Source organism: Physella acuta, unplaced genomic scaffold, assembly GCF_028476545.2.
Source record: "Physella acuta isolate Inbredline_101_S28 unplaced genomic scaffold, ASM2847654v3 ptg001885l, whole genome shotgun sequence".
Lineage (NCBI taxonomy): Eukaryota > Metazoa > Mollusca > Gastropoda > Physidae > Physella > Physella acuta.
The window spans coordinates 12838-32354 of NW_026733391.1; the positions used below are offsets into that span (position 1 = coordinate 12838).

At 38.0% G+C, this 19517-nt stretch overlaps 1 protein-coding gene across 2 annotated transcripts in view; it reads left to right on the top strand.

Annotated features, from left to right (window-relative positions):
* The window catches only part of LOC131931060 (cytochrome P450 27C1), an 86493-nt gene that overhangs the window by 8267 nt on the left and 58709 nt on the right, over window positions 1-19517 (top strand). The window contains exon 1 of one of the 2 annotated variants that reach the window (XM_059287751.1): window positions 9514-9736. The exons of the other annotated variant lie outside the window; for it this stretch is intronic. The gene's annotated coding sequence lies outside the window, so the exon portion shown is untranslated. Of the gene's footprint in view, window positions 1-9513; window positions 9737-19517 lie in introns of those variants that run through there. 2 annotated transcript variants of the gene reach the window in all.

A 19517-nucleotide genomic window follows, 5' to 3' on the forward strand; every position in this document is an offset into this window, starting at 1 on the left:
CCCGGTTTACAATTTTTATTTAGTCCTTAACGCCAAATAAAACTGTCCCTCCCTTTTAAAATAATATATATTTCCGTGCTCGCTTTTATAAACACAATACCCCCCAACGTTACGAAAATTCTTCGCGACACTGCGAATACACCAACATTGCGAATACCCGAAGTTGTTGATAACAGAACCCCGTGGCCCCTGTTTTCATAAAGATATCGTGGTTAACCGGCGAATCGGTATCAAACTCCGATACGCTGATACGCGGGCCCATCTTTGCCCGTCTTGACCCACCATTGATTCGCCACTCGAAGCAGATTTAATGGGGAGGTGCATACAATTCGCCCGGGCGCTTTCAAACCGACGGCGAATAACAGAACTCTGCGCACCGGATGACCTAGAGGCGAGAATATAAAGTGCGGTTAATTGCGCCCTTTTAAATTCTGAAATCGTTCTGTAAACCCGCCGCCGCGCAGGGGATAAGTGCAGTTTTGACTGGAGCGATTTGCTTTGGGGAATTGTTTTCGGGAACTTGTCGCAAGATCAAGTCGCGGAACTTGTCGCGGAAGTTGTGGCGCTACATGCTGACAAGAAGTTGTTTCAAGTGTAGGAAGGCTGTAATAATTTTTTTTAAATGTAAGTAAGTAGTTAGGTTGTTTTACTGAAGACTTCTTTATTGTATTACCAAAGTAAGCATTTTGGTAGTTTTGCTGTATTTCCGAAGAAGTCATCTTTATTGTAAGGCGGTATTACTGAAGAATTTCTAGTTAGTCATGATTCATTGTTGGCCGTAGGTCAGTTATGGCTATTACTCGGGGTTGGCTATAGTTCATTTATGGTCATAACTCAGTGTTGGCCAGTGGGAAATGATTCATTGTTGGCCATAGTTCAATGTTGGCTAGTCGGCCATGGTTCAGTGTTTGCCATTTATATTTTAACACAGAAACAGCGGAGCTTAAATGTCGCATGTATGTTTGTGTTCAGTTTTGACCATAAAATACTTGTAACTTGTGAAGTTCATGTATTACCTTCTGTGCTTAATTAAGTTTTCACAAACTTGCTTTCACGAGGTTCCTAAACTTATTATAAGTGATACATCTGGCGTAGCTTTAAGAACATGTAAATAAAAGCCATCATCAGCGTATGTGCTGTGTCATCGTCTCCCCCCCCCCCCCACCACCACCCACCCATATACTAAACAAAATAAATTTGGCGATAAAAAAATAAACTGGACGTTGTTCCAAAAATATTATTCTAATAAAGTCCATCGTCCTGACCTATCTCTAACCTTTAATGACCTCTCTCTGTGACCCCTTGTACGAGCCCAAAAGTCGGACAGAATCCGATCCGGCATTAAGCCCAAATCCCACAACAACGGCCGGTGCCCTGGACCGGAACCCGCTCAAGTCTGGGATCTTGGGGGATCACATTTCGTGGGATTAGCGTCAACATTATACCCGCGTCATCCCGCCCTCTGTCCATCCTATATCCACCCTCGATCCTCGCATACCCGTGATGCTATTAATGGTCTGTATGCATACATCACGCACCACCACCAAATATCACCCGCACGCACACAGTAACAAACCTACACACACTCCCAAAAGTAAACCTACACATACTCCCACCAACAAACCTACACACACTCCCATAAGCAAACCTACACATACTCCCACCAACAAACCTACACATACTCCCACCAACAAACCTACACATACTCCCACCACAAACCTACCCACTCCCCCACCAATAGACATATACACTCCATCAACAAACCCACACACATTTCCACACAAACTCCCACCAATAAACATATACACTCCATCAACAAACCCACATACATTACCACCAATAAACCGACACCCACTACCAGACCTACACACACTCTCACCAACACCACCCTCCCCACACACACAACCACACAACTCCCACACTTCCACCGACGTTGGCGGTAGACCTAATCAACGTGACATCAAAAATGGCGACAGACACAAAGAAAGTGACGCCCTCCACGGCTGAGCAGCCTCCAATTGCCGGCCCGCCCCCTACCGGCCCCGGCCCCGGGGCTAATGCTCTCTTCTGCCGGCTCTCGCGGTGACACTAATTCTCTTCCGGTTTGGAGAAAAGGGGTTATTCAATAACCACCCAAGCGGAAAAACGGATTATCAATTAATATCACTTCACGGGGTGGTTGGACCAGATATCAAGAACCGGTTTTTGTTAGCTTTAGAATGAAATGACGAGCCGGAAGCCGGCTTTTTGAAAGCTGTAATTGTCGGGTGAAGAGAGACCGGTTCTCTTAAGTACTGGAGTGATCAGTTGCAAGTTAAAACGGTCCTTTGTTACCGCGATACGAGACGGGGGCGTCAGACCCGGCAGGTGAAGTAGAGTTGACCCGCTAATTGCCTCGGCACATACGTTTAACATCTTAGGCTCGATGATATCTATATGAAGCACATATATAACGTATATATACATAACCTATATATGTATATATATATATATATATATATATATATATATATATATATATATATATATATATATATATATATATATATATATATATACAGTGGCGTAGCGAGGTCGGGTGTCACCCGGTGCGGCACTTAATGGTGTTACCCCCCACAGAGGCATAGAGACCCTTCCCAGGGACAAACTTTCAAATTTTCAATTTGCACCCCCCTCGAGTTTTCGATTTGCACCCCCCCCCCCTCAAACTTTCGATTTGCACCCCGCCCTCGAGTTTTTCTCTATATATTTTGCTATTTTTTGCCTTGGTGTCACCCCCCTAAATGGTGTCACCCGGTGCGGTCCGCACCCCCCGCCCCCTCCTCGCTACGCCCCTATATATATATATATATATATATATATATATATATATATATATATATATATATATATATATATATATATATATATATATATATATATATATATATATATATATATATATGTCTCATTATACACATTTTCGTGGTGTACATATGTAGAAATATATTGTTTACATAAGATAACAATCTATTAATACTACCAGCCACGTTATAAATTATGCTCTAGATATCAGCCGTACCTTAGTAAAGCCCTAAAGAATATTCCAATAAAATACCGCTTTCTTTAAACTTAAACCAATATTCCTAGTTCATGAACTACCCTCAACATAACCCAGACTTCTTGATATGGTTGTCCAACACACAATCCACAAAATCCTGGATATGTCACAAACCAACTGCAATATTATCCCTATCCACGATCCTTGCTATCCCGTCAAGAACGGGTAGGCCTATTCTTCAAGAGCCCGAGGCTCCAAATTCTACTTGCTGAAAATTGAATTTTTTGGACAACTCTTCGCCACCCTCTCACACACTTCCACACCCCACCTCCCCACACACAATTAACGATTACAAATGTTTACCCATGTCCTCTCTCCCCCCCTCACTTAAGCTACATCTTCCCCTTAAAACCACCGTGCAAAAAAAAAAAAGTAGAGCGTTTCACATTTGCATATTTAAAGTACACGGAACACGCTTGACAAGATCTAAAGAGATCACTTCTACACAAAGCAACGAGTCTGCACTTTATAACAAAACGCACACAACACACACACACACACACATATATATATATATATATATATATATATATATATATATATATATATATATATATATATATACTTTGTAACACAGCAACGAGACCTCACTTTATTACAAAGAAACAAATGACGCACAATATAACAAAGCACGCAAAACTCATTTTATAACAAAGAGCACAAATTACATTTTATAACAAGGCACATAATCTCACTATATAACAAAGGACACCTGTCTCACTAACAAAGCACACATTTTCTTTATAACAAAGCACACATATACTTTATAACAAAGCACACATATACTTTATAACAAAGCACACAGATACTTTATAACAAAGCGCACATATACTTTATAACAAAGCACACGTATACTTTATACCAAAGCACACAGATACTTTATAACAAAGCACACAAAGCATGGACTGCTGTACTAGTAACAACTCCAGTAGGACGGGTCAACATACGGGTAACAATTCAAGCATACAGCTATACTTACACTTTACGGGTAACAATCTAAGCATACAGCTATACTTACACTTTACGGGTATCAATTCAAGCATACAGCTATACTTACACTTTACGGGTATCAATTCAAGCATACAGCTATACTTACACTTTACGGGTATCAATTCAAGCATACAGCTATACTTACACTTTACGGGTATCAATTCAAGCATACAGCTATACTTACACTTTACGGGTATCAAATCAAGCATACAGCTATACTTACACTTTACGGGTATCAATTCAAGCATACAGCTATACTTACACTTTACGGGTATCAATTCAAGCATACAGCTATACTTACACTTTACGGGTATCAATTCAAGCATACAGCTATACTTACACTTTACGGGTATCAATTCAAGCATACAGCTATACTTACACTTTACGGGTATCAATCTAAGCATACAGCTATACTTACACTTTGCGGGTATCAATTCAAGCATACAGCTATACTTACACTTTACGGGTATCAATCTAAGCATACAGCTATACTTACACTTTACGGGTATCAATTCAAGCATACAGCTATACTTACACTTTACGGGTATCAATTCAAGCATACAGCTATACTTACACTTTACAGGTATCAATTCAAGCATACAGCTATACTTACACTTTACGGGTATCAATTCAAGCATACAGCTATACTTACACTTTACGGGTATCAATCTAAGCATACAGCTATACTTACACTTTACGGGTATCAATTCAAGCATACAGCTATACTTACACTTTACGGGTATCAATTCAAGCATACAGCTATACTTACACTTTACGGGTATCAATTCAAGCATACAGCTATACTTACACTTTACGGGTATCAATTCAAGCATACAGCTATACTTACACTTTACGGGTATCAATTCAAGCATACAGCTATACTTACACTTTACGGGTATCAATTCAAGCATACAGCTATACTTACACTTTACGGGTATCAATCTAAGCATACAGCTATACTTACACTTTACGGGTATCAATTCAAGCATACAGCTATACTTACACTTTACGGGTATCAATTCAAGCATACAGCTATACTTACACTTTACAGGTATCAATTCAAGCATACAGCTATACTTACACTTTACGGGTATCAATTCAAGCATACAGCTATACTTACACTTTACGGGTATCAATCTAAGCATACAGCTATACTTACACTTTACGGGTATCAATTCAAGCATACAGCTATACTTACACTTTACGGGTATCAATTCAAGCATACAGCTATACTTACACTTTGCGGGTATCAATTCAAGCATACAGCTATACTTACACTTTACGGGTATCAATTCAAGCATACAGCTATACTTACACTTTACATGTATCAATTCAAGCATACAGCTATACTTACACTTTACGGGTATCAATTCAAGCATACAGCTATACTTACACATTACGGGTATCAATTCAAGCATACAGCTATACTTACACTTTATGGGTATCAATTCAAGCATACAGCTATACTTACACTTTACGGGTATCAATTCAAGCATACAGCTATACTTACACTTTACGGGTATCAATTCAAGCATACAGCTATACTTACACTTTACGGGTATCAATTCAAGCATACAGCTATACTTACACTTTACGGTATCAATTCAAGCATACAGCTATACTTACACTTTACGGGTATCAATTCAAGCATACAGCTATACTTACACTTTACATGTATCAATTCAAGCATACAGCTATACTTACACTTTACGGGTATCAATTCAAGCATACAGCTATACTTACACTTTACAGGTATCAATTCAAGCATACAGCTATACTTACACTTTACATGTATCAATTCAAGCATACAGCTATGCTTATACTTTACGGGTATCAATTCAAGCATACAGCTATGCTTATACTTTACAGCCACTATTTACGCCTACTTCATGCTATCTTCTCCATGTTTACATTTGGTGACCTTCAAGACTGGTGACCTTGAGAAATAGTCCCCCCCCCCTCGAAAGATAACCGAGTTTTATATCCATTTGATTACCACAGGTTGATTACAGCTTCGATCCTTGTGTACCGACTTTTTAAAAAATCGGTGCTAATCCAAAATACAAACCCGTTATAAAATTAAACATACATGCGTCATGATATATTTCAACACATAGGTACTAAATTGTCCTTGACACCGACCCCCACCCCCACCCCTCTCCATATTTTGTGCGTGGGGTGGGGGTGTGCAATGAAACACAAATCATACTTATGAAACACCTCACCGAGGTTCCTTCTGCCAGATAACACTGTCTTGTCAGTGCTTATTTTATCTCTTCACACGTCACAGGCCTACCACCAGAAGTTCTTATCTCAGACGATTCTACATTGAAGAATTACATTATAATTTTATTATCCTTAGCCACATTTTTTTTTCTAACACTAGTATTAAAAAAATTCATAAAAAACGTTTTAATAACAAGCTTTATGTACTAATGCACTAAAAAGTAGAAAATAAATTATAGACTACTATTTAAATAACTATAAAGAATAGCGTGGGTCACTTTAGTATCTATTGGATACCTTTATTAATATTTAGGAAGTGACCCACGCTTTTCTTTATAGTTATTTAAATAGTAGTCTATAATTTATTTTCTACTTTTTAGTGCATTAGTACATAAAGCTTGTTATTAAAACGTTTTTTATGAATTTTTTTTTAGTACTTTACATGTTTTTATTTACAATAGAGTTTCATGTCTAAAAACCATTGCGCGCCTATTGAACGTGATGGCGCAGCTATTGAACGTGATAACGCGCTTTTGCCGTGATGACGCGTTTGGATAGACATGCCTACTAATTAGGTCCAAATTTTAATTAATTCATAAAAAATTAATTAGGCATCCAATTAAGTCAAATTTAATTTCAGATTGCATTGTCTTCATGTCTTGACCCACGTGCAAACCGTGAACCGTATCGGTCAGTTAGAAGTGTCCGAATTTTCGCTCCGGCGTTTCGATCTAGACAGACAGACAGAGGAAGTGAGTTAAATAAAAGCTTGTAAAATTGACAGGTTTAGTTTAAAAAGAGAAGCCATTGTAAAATAATTAAAAAAAAACTACAAAAAACTTTAATTTGGTTCCAATTCAATGAGATTAAAAAAAAAAAAAAACTGGTCGCAGCATCGGAAGAAGGAACATAAAAATGACGTATAAAAAGTAACTTCCGGTTTGTTCCAGTTTTTTTAAGACCAGGTTGCCCTGATCACGTGATGTTTACAGCAGCGCGCATGCGTGCTCTGTTCTTCCATCTGGTTGACCTCATGTTGTCATGTTGTCTTTCATGCTGTCCGACATGTTGTCCGTCATCGACCGACATCTTGCAGATCTGAGTTTTACAATGAGTTTTCTATCAAGGTAGATGGCGCTCTTTCCATAAGTGACGTTATTCCTTACATTAATTTTGGTTGACGACGCAACTATTAGTTTTCAGTCTTTTAAAAATAAAAAAAAGTCTGATAAAATTTAAAAATAATTGCGTAAAGCTTTAAGTTAATTAATTCATTAATAATATATATCAGGGGCGTAGCGAGGGGGGGCGGGGGGTGCGGACCGCACCTTGTGACACCATTTAGGGGGGTGACACCAAGGCAAAAAATAGCAAAATATAGAGAAAAACTCGAGGGGGGGGGGGTGCAAATCGAAAGTTTGAAGGGGGGGGGGTGCAAATCGAAAGTTTGAGGGGGGGGGGGGTGCAAATCGAAAATTTGAAAGTTTGTCCCTGGGAAGGGTCTCTATGCCTCTGGGGGGGGGGGGGGGGGGTGACACCATTAAGTGCCGCACCGGGTGACACCCGACCTCGCTACGCCACTGATATATATGTTTCACTAAATAACATGGATTGAGAAAACTAGTTCCATGTTTTGATTTTTTTGTAGGGTCCCTGGTTCGAAATGTGGCCTCGAAGTCCTTGCCTTGTACACACACCAAATGTTTCTATTTTTACAGTCGTGCGGCTATTCCCGTTTCAAGTGCGCACCAGCGCGAAAATAGAGTTTTATTTTTAAACACGACAACGTTTAAAAAAAAAACACGATGGCGTTTTACGGTCGCTATTTCAAACTAAAGTCACTACGCATTTTAAATTTTTTTTTTTGGTTTAGATTAATTATTTGGAGATTTATTTTAATGATCTGACTTTAGAAGCACCACTACAGAATCGTATTAGGAGTCTTCTTCACCTGTAGGCAATATCAATGCTAGCGTCAGGTATGATCAGAGTTTCTTCCAGGCATCTCTTCGGCTTCGCCACCCCGAAAAATTTCTACCCCCCCCCCCCCGAACAAAATGAAATTTATATAATTTTTATAGAAAATATATACTTTTAACAGTGTCCGCCCCCCGCCCCCCCCCCCCCCCCCCGAAGAAAGTCTACAGCCCCCCCCCCCGAAAATTTCAACCCCCCCCCCCCCCCCGGAGAAAAAAGTCTGGAAGAAACACTGGGTATGAATAGGGTTACGATTACGGACTGTTTTTAGGTATGAGTTAGGTTAGTCTTGTAATCCAAATGTAACATCAATACGCCCTGCCGATTCAACAAATTGCATTTTAAATTTTAAAATTGCAACTATGCTTTAAAGATTATTTCGGTTATTTAAAAAAATAGACAATATTCTGTTATTTTATTTTTAGAAATATTAAACGTACCGATTTGCACAAGCTAAACAAGAGGGTTCCTGGCGTCCATGTACATGACCCTAGTTTGAGATCCCCCTTAACCCCCCACCCCCCATCGAAACACGCTTAAGAAATACCCCCCACCCAGAAACCCGTTTGTTTAATTGTTGAACGTTCTGGAATCAACGTCGCATCTGCAGTGTGTGTGAGTATTTCTTAGCCTCCCTTCGAGTTGAAATACCACCACCTCCAACAACATGTGGTATTCCCACTCACGGTCTAAAAATAGCACCAGAAGATGGGGCTCACCCCCACCCCCTCACCCCCTCACACATTGGTTCCTTAACACCTTTTCTCTTCTCTTCCCACCTTGTCTTTATTTACACGTAATAATACAATGTTAATTAAGACACCAGGCTCTGCCTTCAGTTGTTGAAGAAAAGAATTGCGAATGTTTTTTTATTTTTTATTATTTGAAAAAAATAATTCTTTCCTAGTTTCTTAGGAACCGCCAGCTGATTCTAATTATATATTAAAAAAATTAAAAATTGGGAGGGGAAAAAAATCAACAAACCTACGTAAAAGTTTTGTAGTTGAGGCATTCACACGAACCAGCACTCGATGGGTGAGTTGAGAGTTGATGGAGTACGCTCCCTTCTCTCGGTGCATGCCTGCTTGCCGCATCGGCGTTGAACCGTTTTGGACAGCCTCATCCGAGACACGCAAAACAAGGGGAGGGAAGCGGCAAGGGAGAACACTCTTCGGGTGCTCTCTTTTTTCTTTCTCCCTTTTAAATTCAGGGTTTTAAATAAAAAAGAGGGGGGTTGTGCGGTGAAAGGTAAAGCACTATACCGAGCATCTATCTCCTAGCTTTTGTCATCGGTTTGCTAGCTTGCTGAAGCTCAGTATGGCTTCTCCGTGTAACGAGAAGGGTTTCTGCGTGGGGGATGTATGTTCTACATGAGTGCTGGACTTTGGCAAGTTGAAGATTCGCGCTATTTTATTGGAATATTCTTTAGGGCTTTACTCAAAGGTACGGCTGATATCTAGAGCATAATTTATAACGTGGCTGGTAGTATTAATAGATTGTTATCTTATGTAAACAATATATTTCTACATAAGTACATCACGAAAATGTGTCAATGTATAACGAGACCTATATATATATATATATATATATATATATATATATATATATATATATATATATATATATATATATATATATATATATATATACATAATGTATATATACGTTATATATATGTGCTACATATAGAGCATTTCTTATTCATTAACTACACATTAAAGAAAAAAACCTCTATTTCAACCTCTTTGTGTCTTGGACCATACAAGTGTGTGTGTGTGTGTGTTTGTTTGTTAGTGTGCGTGTAAGTGTTACTGTGTGTAGCTGTGTATGTTATCGAAGAAATGAATGCTGTACGTCTTCATGTAGTTAAAGTACTCCATACCTCCCTTTATCAGTTAATGCAGTGTTATTATTGTGATTCTACCCAAACAATTCTAGCTAAAAATTGTTTTGTTGTTATTGTGATTGTACCCACACAAAAAAAATTAGCTAAAAATTGTTTGTTATTATTGTGATTCTACTCATAACATTTTAACTAAAAAAATGTTTTGTTATTACTGTGATTCTACTCATAACATTTTAACTAAAAAAATAGTTTTGTTATTGTGATTCTACTCATAACATTTTAACTAAAAGAAAAACTTGGTGTATGTATCATACATCTCACCACTGTCGGCATCTGTGCCAGGGTCACGTTGAGTGGCCCAAATCTCGAGCGATGCAAGAGATTACATACGAGATTTTGCTAGTTTAAACATTCCACGCTAACATGTGTGTACAGAGCGCCTTCACACAGCCACCTACAAACGCTGTATCGTTTTATTTTATACCCTTAGCCGAGGGTTTGATGTAGTGGAGAGAGAGAGAGGGAGAGAGAGAGAGAGGGGGAAGAAGGAGAGAAAGAGAGAGTATATAATGCGTTCAAACACTACATCCATGTTAAGAGCAGCTTCTGAAGGACAGTGTGGGAGGGGGTGGGGTGGAATTCCATGTTTACATTTCCCTGCCTCTGAGGGTGTGGAAAAAGGGTGCCGATTCGGGCGCCCAGTGGCTATTAATAAGGGGAGGTGCTGGGCGTTCATCTTCCAGACATGGTTGATAAATAAAGAGATGAAAACTGCAGAACTAACATAATTACAAATTTAATTGCACTTTAGCTTGTTAATGGTTTACTATTATTAGAAATCGTGAAGGTTCAATTAGGGCGTTTGTGTGTGTGTGTGTGTGTGTGTTGTAGAGGTGGGGTGGGCTCTGCTCTGTGTTCTATATCTATATATAGTATATCTATTTAGACCTACCCTATATAGACCTACCCTATACGCCCACGAATTCATGATTCCTATTAATAGGCTAACATGGTGATCCCCTCACATTTCACAACATCAAGGAGAAAAATAATTTCTTCTCTAAAAATTTTACAACTTCGTGATGTTAAAAAAAAACACGGTGCGCACGAACCATGCAAAGAAGGTGCGTAGTTTGATCGCTGCTGAAAATTTTATTTAAAATTATTTTTTTTTAAAAGCGCGGTGACAAGTATCTAGCACACCCCTGGGATTGCTAAATTCCGATTATCTGATTGGTATGCACACCACTGAATTCCGATTGTATGATTGGTTTGTTTATGTATAAGGGATTGATCAACGTATTAAAATATGCCTGCATGAGAAATTCGAAACAGTTCACGCGGAACGTTAGCAGGTAGCAGCAACACCGTAAGTGTAAATATAAATATGTAATAATAGTTAACAATATATATATATATATATATATATATATATATATATATATATATATATATATATATATATATATATATATATATATATATATATTATATTATATTTTATAATTAAATAATTTCATTTTCATGTGTTGTATTGTGGGATAAATATAAATAATTAACTTATTTTGAAATCTATCTCAGTTCACTAATTGCTGCCGTAAGGTGGTTATTTAATAGTGAATGTTTGATTCGATTTGTTGCATAAATAAAATGATCATTTTTATAAGACCGGGAAGATTTATCCCCAATAGTTATTCTCAATCAATGCAATGGCTTTGTTAACATTTGTGATACAACTCGCTGTTTTTCTGAAGTGAACGGGGCGTGGTTTGTCTTATAGGCCTACTCCATAGCCGCACAATTCTGTGTAGTTTGTTGAGAGGATGGGTTAGGGTTAGATTGTGGAGTTGCTCTTTTTTATGTGTAACAGCTTAGTGAAATCTGTTCCAGCTATATTTTCGGGTTAGCGAGCTTATGTTTTTTAAAACGTTTTTCTTAACTCAGCTTCGCGTTTGTTTGGTTGTTTGGTTGTTTGGATGTTTGTTGTTAAAATTGACATCGAAAATTAGCCCACTTCTGATTGCTCTAGAGACCTGAAATTTGGCATGCATGCTACTTTCGCCTAACAATTTCAGATGCAATCATAAAAACTAGCAATTAGTGACCGTAATTAGCTTAATTTAATTACGCCCCAAGGACCATAAAATTGAGGACATGATTTCTAAAGATACCGACAAGACTGGAGGCCTATTGGCACAGTTACTTCGGCCCCAATCGATGTGAGCGCGCTGGCCGTGATCGTATAGTGGTTAGTACTTCGCGTTGTGGCCGCGACAACCCAGGTTCGAATCCTGGTCGCTCAAGATTTTTAGTCCGTGTATTTATAAACGGTGGCCGGAAAGAACCGCAACGGAAAAAAGCGCAACGGAAAAAAGCGCAAATCAAAAAGCGCAACGGAAATAAGCGCACACGGAAAAAAGCGCAAAGAGAAAAAAGCGCACACAGAAAAAAGCGCAAAGAGAAAAAAGCGCAAACGGAAAAAAGCGCAAAGAGAAAAAAGCGCACACAGAAAAAAGCGCAAAGAGAAAAAAGCGCAAACGGAAAAAAGCGCAAAGAGAAAAAAGCGCACACGGAAAAAAGCGCAAAGAGAAAAAAGCGCAAACAGAAAAAAGCGCAAAGAGAAAAAAGCGCACACAGAAAAAAGCGCAAACAGAAAAAAGCGCAAACGGAAAAAAGCGCAAAGAGAAAAAAGCGCAAACGGAAAAAAGCGCAAATAGAAAAAAGCGCACACGGAAAAAAGCGCAAACGGAAAAAAGCGCAAACGGAAAAAAGCGCAAACAGAAAAAAGCGCAAACGGAAAAAAGCGCAAACAGAAAAAAGCGCACACAGAAAAAAGCGCAAACAGAAAAAAGCGCAAACGGAAAAAAGCGCAAACAGAAAAAAGCGCACACAGAAAAAAGCGCAAACGGAAAAAAGCGCAAACAGAAACAGAAAAATGCGCAACCAGAAAAAACACAAAGAAAAATGTGCAAAAGAGAAATTTAGCACAAAGACCATATGGACTAGATGACACATTTATACATGACTGTTAGGGCTGCTTTGAGAGTGTCGTGTTTGATCACGTGATCTACTACCATTTAAAGCGTACCACTACCATCTGCATTCCCATCACCACGATACCACGATACAGGCGATAATCACTTTACACAATGCCTATTATTTTCTTGGTCAATAATTATTCAACTACTATTCTCGTATAAACATAAAACTATCGACATTACACGAAGTATCTTTCACATTCTCCCTAGTCAAAAAAGTATCGGCGAAGTTCGTAAGTTTCGTAAACTGTACTAGACATCTTTTTTAATGAAAATTCATTGACATCATTGACATATGTTACATATAGTTTGGTAAGTATGTAGGCGGGTAGGTGGGTAGGTGGGTAAGTGGGTAAGTGGGTAGGTGGGTAGTTAGGTAGGTAGGTAGGTAGGTAGGTAGGTGGGTAGGTGGGTAGTAGGTAGGTAGGTAGGTGCGTCATGATGTGAAAAAATATTAAATACAAAATTGTTATTTTGGTGCGAACGAATGTTGTTACGAGAGATATGACGAATGCATGTTTGATGACGCGGATGAAAGAGAGTGAAGTTTTGCCGTAGGAACGGGTTGTTATAGTATGCAAGCTAGGTAGTTCGGACTAGGGAGAATGTGAAAGATACTTCGTGTAATGTCGATAGTTTTATGTTTATACGAGAATAGTAGTTGAATAATTATTGACCAAGAAAATAATAGGCATTGTGTAAAGTGATTATCGCCTGTATCGTGGTATCGTGGTGATGGGAATGCAGATGGTAGTGGTACGCTTTAAATGGTAGTAGATCACGTGATCAAACACGACACTCTCAAAGCAGCCCTAACAGTCATGTATAAATGTGTCATCTAGTCCATATGGTCTTTGTGCTAAATTTCTCTTTTGCACATTTTTCTTTGTGTTTTTTCTGGTTGCGCATTTTTCTGTTTCTGTTTGCGCTTTTTTCCGTTTGCGCTTTTTTCTGTGTGCGCTTTTTTCTGTTTGCGCTTTTTTCCGTTTGCGCTTTTTTCTGTTTGCGCTTTTTTCTGTGTGCGCTTTTTTCTGTTTGCGCTTTTTTCCGTTTGCGCTTTTTTCTGTTTGCGCTTTTTTCCGTTTGCGCTTTTTTCCGTTTGCGCTTTTTTCCGTGTGCGCTTTTTTCTATTTGCGCTTTTTTCCGTTTGCGCTTTTTTCTCTTTGCGCTTTTTTCCGTTTGCGCTTTTTTCTGTTTGCGCTTTTTTCTGTGTGCGCTTTTTTCTCTTTGCGCTTTTTTCTGTTTGCGCTTTTTTCTCTTTGCGCTTTTTTCCGTGTGCGCTTTTTTCTCTTTGCGCTTTTTTCCGTTTGCGCTTTTTTCTCTTTGCGCTTTTTTCTGTGTGCGCTTTTTTCTCTTTGCGCTTTTTTCCGTTTGCGCTTTTTTCTCTTTGCGCTTTTTTCTGTGTGCGCTTTTTTCTCTTTGCGCTTTTTTCCTTGTGCGCTTATTTCCGTTGCGCTTTTTGATTTGCGCTTTTTTCCGTTGCGCTTTTTTCCGTTGCGGTTCTTTCTGGGAACAACCTTTATAAACACTTTTTTAAAAAACCACGTTTTTCATGTGTAGCAACGGACTAAAAAGGAGAAAATAAAATACTTAAAAAAACGTTTTAAAAAACCACGTTTTTTATGTGTAGCAACGGACTAAAAAGGAGAACGGACACGGTAACACATTGTTAACGGTGACACGGTTGGTACGCTGGGCATGCTAAAATACACATAAACACGTTTTTCCTTAACTCAGCTTCGCGTTTATTTGTTTGTTTATGGGAGATTTGATCACGTGATTCGTGAGTAGATCTCCACGCCAGCAACGTAAATTACACCCTTTCTCTGTAGCGTATCGGTCGCTCAAGATTTTTTTAGTCCGTGTATTTAAAAACACTTAGTCAAGTCATACTTAATCAAGTGATTAGATAAAGTAGAAAATAAACTATATTAAAAACTTTTAAAAAACCACGTTTTTCATGTGTAGCAACGGACTAAAAAGGAGAAAATAAAATACTTAAAAAAAACTTTTTAAAAAAACACGTTTTTCTTGTGGACTAAAAAGTAGAAAATAACTATTTACATACATTTGATGACAAAAAACGTGGGTCGGGCAGATGGGTCGGGAAATTTGATGGTGAACGTACCCACGTTTTTTGTCATCAAATGTATGTAAATAGTTATTTTTTAAGCCGTTGGTTAAAAAAAATGAATGCTTTAGCCTGATTAACATACATAGTCAACATATAACTTCCGTTGTGAGGTGGTTACTGATGGATGTTTAAATTAATATGTTTAACATATACAGGCATAAAGCCATAATATTTTGCTTAGATCTGTCTTGACCCAATAAATAAACATCGAATACTCCTTCAAGATTTAGATAACTTCAGTGAAAAATCAACACGAAAAACGTGTTTGAACATTTATTTTTAATTCTTACAAAAGGCCAATAACCCTGGCTTTATGTCGAAAAACAGCCATTGTTTCTGTAGCATTGTCTTTAGCAAGTCAATGAATGTAGAGTTGAAATTCGTGTTATTAAAGCGCACCGCGTTCTCGATAGCGCGCAGTCGTTAGGAGACTTATCATTATTTTTTCATGAAAAATCGTAATTGGGGAAACATGAACACGCCCAGGAGCTTGGCGGAAAAATTGAACAAGATGGTTGGGTGCAATTATTTTTTAAAACCTTTGTTTAAATGTAGGGGAGAAAACTATTGTGAGGCTGTATTAGTCGATTTAAAAAAAAATATAGGGAAACAACTCCATTGGATAAAAAAATAAAGGGATGTAACCCGGCTCTAAAATAATGGATTTAACTAGAATGTGAATTCTTTTTTTTTTAACTTGGTATTGGAAATAGAAAATTCTAGAAAGAAATGTAATTTCCGTTTGAATTTACTGCAGCTGTAGTGTGACATTTCGCTGTGAGAGCTTTAGAGTTAGGTCGTTAGATACAAATTCTGGAGACTTGGATTTTTACGCAGGAAACATTAGTAAATTAATTAGCAAATGTTCATGTAAGTTACTTGATTTGAATTTTTAGTTTCAAAAATTTATCTTTTAATTTTAACTAGCCGTCCCGGCCAGGCCCTGCTCTGGCTTCTGTGAAAAACCCTTCTGTTAAAGACCATCACCTGTGTGTTTAGTAATCATCATAAACCCGGCATTGCCCACCCAAACCACAACCAACCAAAACCAAAACAACAAAACGCAAACATAACGCTAACACAATTACAAATACAAACGAAAACAAAAACTTACAACAAACCAACCACAACCACAAACACCAATACGAACACAAAGAAAAAAGCAAACGAAAACAAACCAAACCCAAACACAAAACCAACCACAAACACAAACCCAAAGAAAAAAACAAACGAAAAAGCAAACGAAAACAAACCAAATACAAACGCAAAACCAACCACAAACCCAAAGAAAAAAAAACACAAAAGAAAAAACAAACGAAAACAAACCAAATCCAAACGCAAAACCAACCTCAAACACAAATACAAACACAAACCCAATGAAAATAAAACACAAACGAAAACGAAAAAAGAAAGAACAAAAACGAACCAAATCAAAACGCAACCACTAACGCAAACCCAACCTAAACACAAAGAAAACACTAACGCGAATATAAACGCAAATTGCTCACGGGGCTGAATCGCCTACTTCAACTTAATAAACGACTATAGTACCCCAACTTATTCATAGTCTTTTGCACTCACTTTAATGAACGTAGGCGCGAAACCGAACACGGGAGGCCCGGGACCCCAAAAAGCACCCTGTCTGGGCGCCAGAGGACGCACCATGACGTCACCGCCTGATTGAACTTAGTAAACGCCTATAGTGCATAACTTATTTATAGTCTTTTGAACTCACGCAAACGTAGATACCATAGCGTACACCGGAAGGCCCGGGGCGCCAAATAGCACCCTGTCGGGGTGCCGGAGGACGCCCGGATTTGATTCACTTAAAGACTATAGTAACCTTTCTTATCCATAGTCTATCGCACTGTTTAAAACAAAATTATGCAGCATAGCGCTCACATGATAGCCCAGGGTGCCAAATCAAACCGTGCAGGGGCGCCGGCGGACGCGCCTGTTTCAATTTAGTGAACAAAAATGATAATACTCCAAGCTTATCCGTAAATGGAAAGAAATAAACGTATATGATTTGTAGGACCTGGCTTATTAAATGTTATTGATTTAAAAAAAAAAATAATTATTGAACAGTATGTTCAGTGTATAGAATAAATAAAAGGCAGTGTTAAAAATACCTAACGACATTGCACTTAATCAATCCCCGCTAATTGTGTAATTATTTTTTTTTTCTTAACACCAAAAACAAAGTAATAAAATGTTAATTCTCTCTTCTTAAGGATTTATTTTTCATTAAAGGGAAGTAACTTTGCAGTCAATACATTTCCGACACAATTTTAGAAATTTTATAAACGTCGATACACTTTTTAAAAATTTTATGTCGTGTTCATAATTGAAAATTATTCTTCTAAGTAAATAGAATGAAAATTGTTTTTAAAGACTTTCAATGGTAATTTTTTGACTCGTAAATTTAGACTTTGAGCACGATAAAAAATCTAACACTTAAATCCGTAGAAGTGTCAACGACAAACTTTTTTTGCCACACGTTACAGAACTGAGCTTTATATATTAGACTAGCCGTCCCGGCCAGGCCCTGCTCTGGCTTCTGTAAAAAACCTTTCTGTTAAAGACCATTACGTGTATGCTTAGTTATCATCATAAACCCGGCATTGCCGACCCAAACTAAAACCAACCAAAACCAAATTAACAAAACGCAAAAAAAAGCTAACACAATTACAAATACAAACGAAAACAAAAACCTAACAACAAACCAACCACAACCACAAACACCAATACGAACACAAAGAAAAAAACAAACAAAAAAGCAAATGAAAACAAACCAAATCCAAACGCAAAACCAACCATAAACACAAACCCAACGAAAAAAAAAACAAACGAAAAAGCAAACGAAAACAACCCAAATCCAAACGCAATACCAACCACAAACACAAAAGCAAACGAAAACAAACCAAATCCAAACGCAAAACCAACCACAAACACAAACCCAAAGAAAAAAACACAAACGAAAAAGCAAACGAAAACAAACCAAATCCAAACGCAAAACCAACCACAAACCCAAAGAAAAAAACACAAAAGAAAAAACAAACGAAAACAAACCAAATCCAAACGCAAAACCAACCTCAAACACAAACACAAACGCAAACCCAATGAAAATAAAACACAAACGAAAACAAAAAAAGAAAGAACAAAAACGAACCAAATCAAAACGCAACCACTAACGCAAACCCAACCTAAAGACAAAGAAAACACTAACGCGAACATAAACGCACAGTGCTCACGGGGCTGAATCGCCTGCTTCAGCTTAATAAACGACTATAGTACCGCAACTTATTCATAGTCTTTTGCACTCATTTTAATGAACGTAGGCGCGAAACCGAACACGGAAGGCCCGGGACCCCTAATAGCACCCTGTCTGGGCGCCAGAGGACGCACCATGACGTCACCGCCTGATTGAACTTGGTAAACGACTATAGTACATAACTTATTCATAGTCTTTTGAACTCACGCGAACGTAGATACCCTAGCGTACACCGGAAGGCCCGGGGCGCCAAATAGCACCCTGTCGGGGTGCCGGAGGACGCCTGGATTTGATTCACTTAAAGACTATAGTAACCTTTCTTATCCATAGTCTATCGCAATGTTCAAAACAAAATTATGCAGCATAGCGCTCACATGATAGCCCAGGGTGCCAAATCGAACCGTGCAGGGGCGCCGGCGGACGCGCCTGTTTCAATTTAGTGAACAAAAATGATAACACTCCAAGCTTATCCGTAAATGGAAAGAAAGAAACATATAGGATTTGTAGGACCATGGCTTATTAAATGTTATTGATTTTAAAAAAAAAATAATTATTGAACAGTATGTTCAGTGTATAGAATAAATAAAAGGCAGTGTTAAAAATACCTAACGACATTGCACTTAATCAATCCCCGCTGATTATGTAATTATTTTTTTTTCTTAACACCAAAACAAAGTAATAATAAAAAGTAAATTCTTTCTTCTTAATGATTTTTTTTTAAAGGGAAGTAACTGTGCAGTCAATACATCTCCGACACAATTTTAGAAATTTTATAAACGTCGATACACTTTTTAAAAATTGTATGTCGTGTTCATAATTGAAAATTATTTTTTTAAGTAAATAGAATGAAAATTGTTTTTAAAGACTTTCAATGGTAATTTTTTGACTCGTAAATTTAGACGACTGCGCACGATAATTGATCTAACACTTGA